Genomic DNA, 3,226 nt, shown 5'->3' on the forward strand with positions numbered 1-3,226 from the left:
AGGTGTGAACATTGATCGGTAAGCGTTGAAAACCAACATTGTGATGTGTAAACGTTATTCGGGTAAGCGTAGAAAACCCGGTTGTGATAGTGGATTTCTCCCCGGGAGTGGGGAGCGGAGACGTAGGACGGAAGGTCCGAACTCCATGATCATATCGTGTGTTTGAGTTTGCTTTTGCGCACTTCTCTTATGTTTATATTTTTTATCGCCATTGTCCATTGCTCATTATTTATATCATCCACTATCTTGTTTATTTTGTTTACCCTTGTGTATATCACTTATCCTAGCTCACATATCTTGTTATATTTTATACTTACTAGGATAACTTGTTATTAGTTTTAATTGATATAAAATCAGATTAGATTAGCATGAGACCCTAATCACCCCCCCCCCCTCTAGGGTCTAACAATTGGTATCAGAGCTTGGTGCTCTTTGATTTAAGGTCTAATCACCTTGAGTTGAAAATCCAAGTTATCTTACTTGTGCTAATCTAGTTATGATTGTATTTGTCTTGCTTGCATATATTCACATATATATCATGAATATAAATATAGTTCGTTTAGGCTATAATCCAAATATTGCTCCAAAATATAAAAATTTCCCTTATGCTCAATGGTGCTCTAAATTTAAAATATTTATTGAATCTAGAAATATTGACTTATGGGAATTTATTAATTGTGCTTATATTGTGCCCACATTGGAGAAATCCAAGTGGAGCAATCATGATAAGAAAATGTTTACAATGAACAAGTTAATGTTAGAACTCTTGCATAATGCTTTTGAACCATGTATTTCTAACAAACTTGCTCATTTTGATAGTGCTTACACGATTTGGAAACTTTTTGAAGCACATCAAGGAGATTTGGAGGAGATTCGACGCGTTGTGGCGGAATCGACTTCAAATAATAGTGGAGCATCATGCACACGTCCACTAGGGGATAACCCTAGTGTGGTAAGCGATTCGAAATCTGACAGTGATATATCCATCAATGAACTCACTTGTGCATATGATAGATTAATGCATGCCTACACTAAGTTACATAATAATTTTATAGATTTGAAAAGCAAGCATGTTAATTTGAAATCCGATCATGAGTTGCTAGGTTCCAAATTTGATGTCATTGCAAAAGAAAATATTGTGCTTAAAGAAAATAATGATATATTAAATTTAGAAAATGAAAAATTAACCTCATCCATCACTAGCTTATCTCATGTTAAAAATAATGTCATGTTAAAAGTAGAGAACATACAAAATGATACTGCTTCTTTCATAAATGACTATTTATGTTCTACTTCTAATGTTAATGCATATGTGCCTAATGATGAGTTGAATGATGTTAAAAATCATATTACCTCTTTAGATTCAACTCTTAATTCATGCATTATTAACCATAAGAAACTTATGGACTTGTGTGCAAAGTCCCGTGTTGACACTTCTAAATCAAACACACACTATGCACACTTGTATAGCAAAATTTACAAATGCTCTACTTACGGTCGTAAAGACCACCTTGCTAAATTTTGCTATGATGCACACAAACCTAAGATTGCTAATACTCTATGTGCACCTCATAAGGCTTCTTCTTCATCACATGTACACACACATGCACCCATTGTTCATCATAAGCATGCTAATGTGTATTATTGTGATTTTTATGGTAGAGTTGGTCACTTAGCTAAGTTTTGTTTTAATTTACGAAAAGTTTCTAAATCGCAAAATATTTCAAGTAGACCAACATTATTTCAAAATGTTTCTCATTTGCAAAATAATCTTAAAAGACCATCTTTATTTGCAAATGTTCCTCGTGCACATCCACATGGTCAACATAACCAAATGCATCCTCTTCATTGCACTTATTGCAATCGAATGGGTCATTTGCATAATTATTGCTATGACCGGACCCGTGCACTAAATGCGCCCAAATGGGTTCATAACCCTAGGGCTTTGAGCTTCAATGATAGGGGTCATGTCCCTAAACCTTTTGGTAGCAAGAATTTTTGGGTACCAAAACAAATTTAATTTTTAAACCAAGTATTTTAGTGTTTTTCTTTTTTCCTTTTCTTGGTTTTGAAAATTATGTTTTAAAATCTTTTGGTTATGGAAACAATTTTTCTTTTATCAAATCTTTTGTTTTCATGATTATTAGTTTTGATTTTGATGAGAGGTTTGTTCCCCCCCCCCCCCCGGGGTTTATTGGGTGTTTATTCCCAAATCTTATTTACCGGGTGCTTAAATATTTATATGGGTTGTTACTAGCTCAAGAGCTAGATATGGTTGCCTATCTTGATTTTTGTAAACCAATGATGGTTTGGTTTTATACTCTTAAAAAAATTTAAATCCATAGTTCATGATGTTACTTTTGAACTATGAAAATTTTGCTTTGATTTGTTCTTTTGAATTCATTATATAAGCACAAATAGATGATTCAAATTTTAAATATGCTTTATAAGTACTCTATGAGTGGTTTGATCAAGTCCTACAAAGAAAGTTTTCTTTATTGATCAAACATTATTTTTGGATTTACACTTTGATTTATGATTTTATTTGGTTGATTTGAAAACTTTTTACGTGATTCTCATGTTCTATTTTTTGATTTCATAAATCTATTTGTATACACTATGTTTTTAAAATTTTGTAATGAGAGACTTCTTTCATATTAACATATTTATATGTGTTCTCATTATGTTTTTTGTATGTAAGTTATGTTTAGCATGTTTTTAATCTATACTTTCTCACATATGTATGCCTTAGCATTCATTTCATACATTTTAGCATGTTTTTAATCTATACTTTCTCACATATGTATGCCTTAGCATTCATTTCATACATTCATGAGGTATTTTGAAATCTATACTTTCTCACATATGTATGCCTTAGCATTCATTTCATACATTCATGAGGTATTTTGATAGGGGAGCAATCCCTATATTTTTATACTCACCCATGCATATTAATAGGGGGAGCTTTCGCTCTCTTCATTCTTTTGTTGTCCCTTTTTTTGATGTTGTCAAAGGGGGAGAAATATTATGAGTATATTCTTTCTTGTTTATATGCATGATATATTATACTTTGTATATTCATTTCCTTTCATGCATATATCCTTTTTATAAATTATTTGTCATCATCAAAAAGGGGGAGATTGTTGGCCTTCTTGTTTTGATGATGATTAACAAATAATTTATATCTAATATTGTTTGTCTAGTGTTTGTGTTTTATATTTATTCT

This window comes from Asparagus officinalis, chromosome 4 (genome assembly GCF_001876935.1).
Source record: "Asparagus officinalis chromosome 4, Aspof.V1, whole genome shotgun sequence".
NCBI classification, from domain to species: Eukaryota; Viridiplantae; Streptophyta; class Magnoliopsida; order Asparagales; family Asparagaceae; genus Asparagus; species Asparagus officinalis.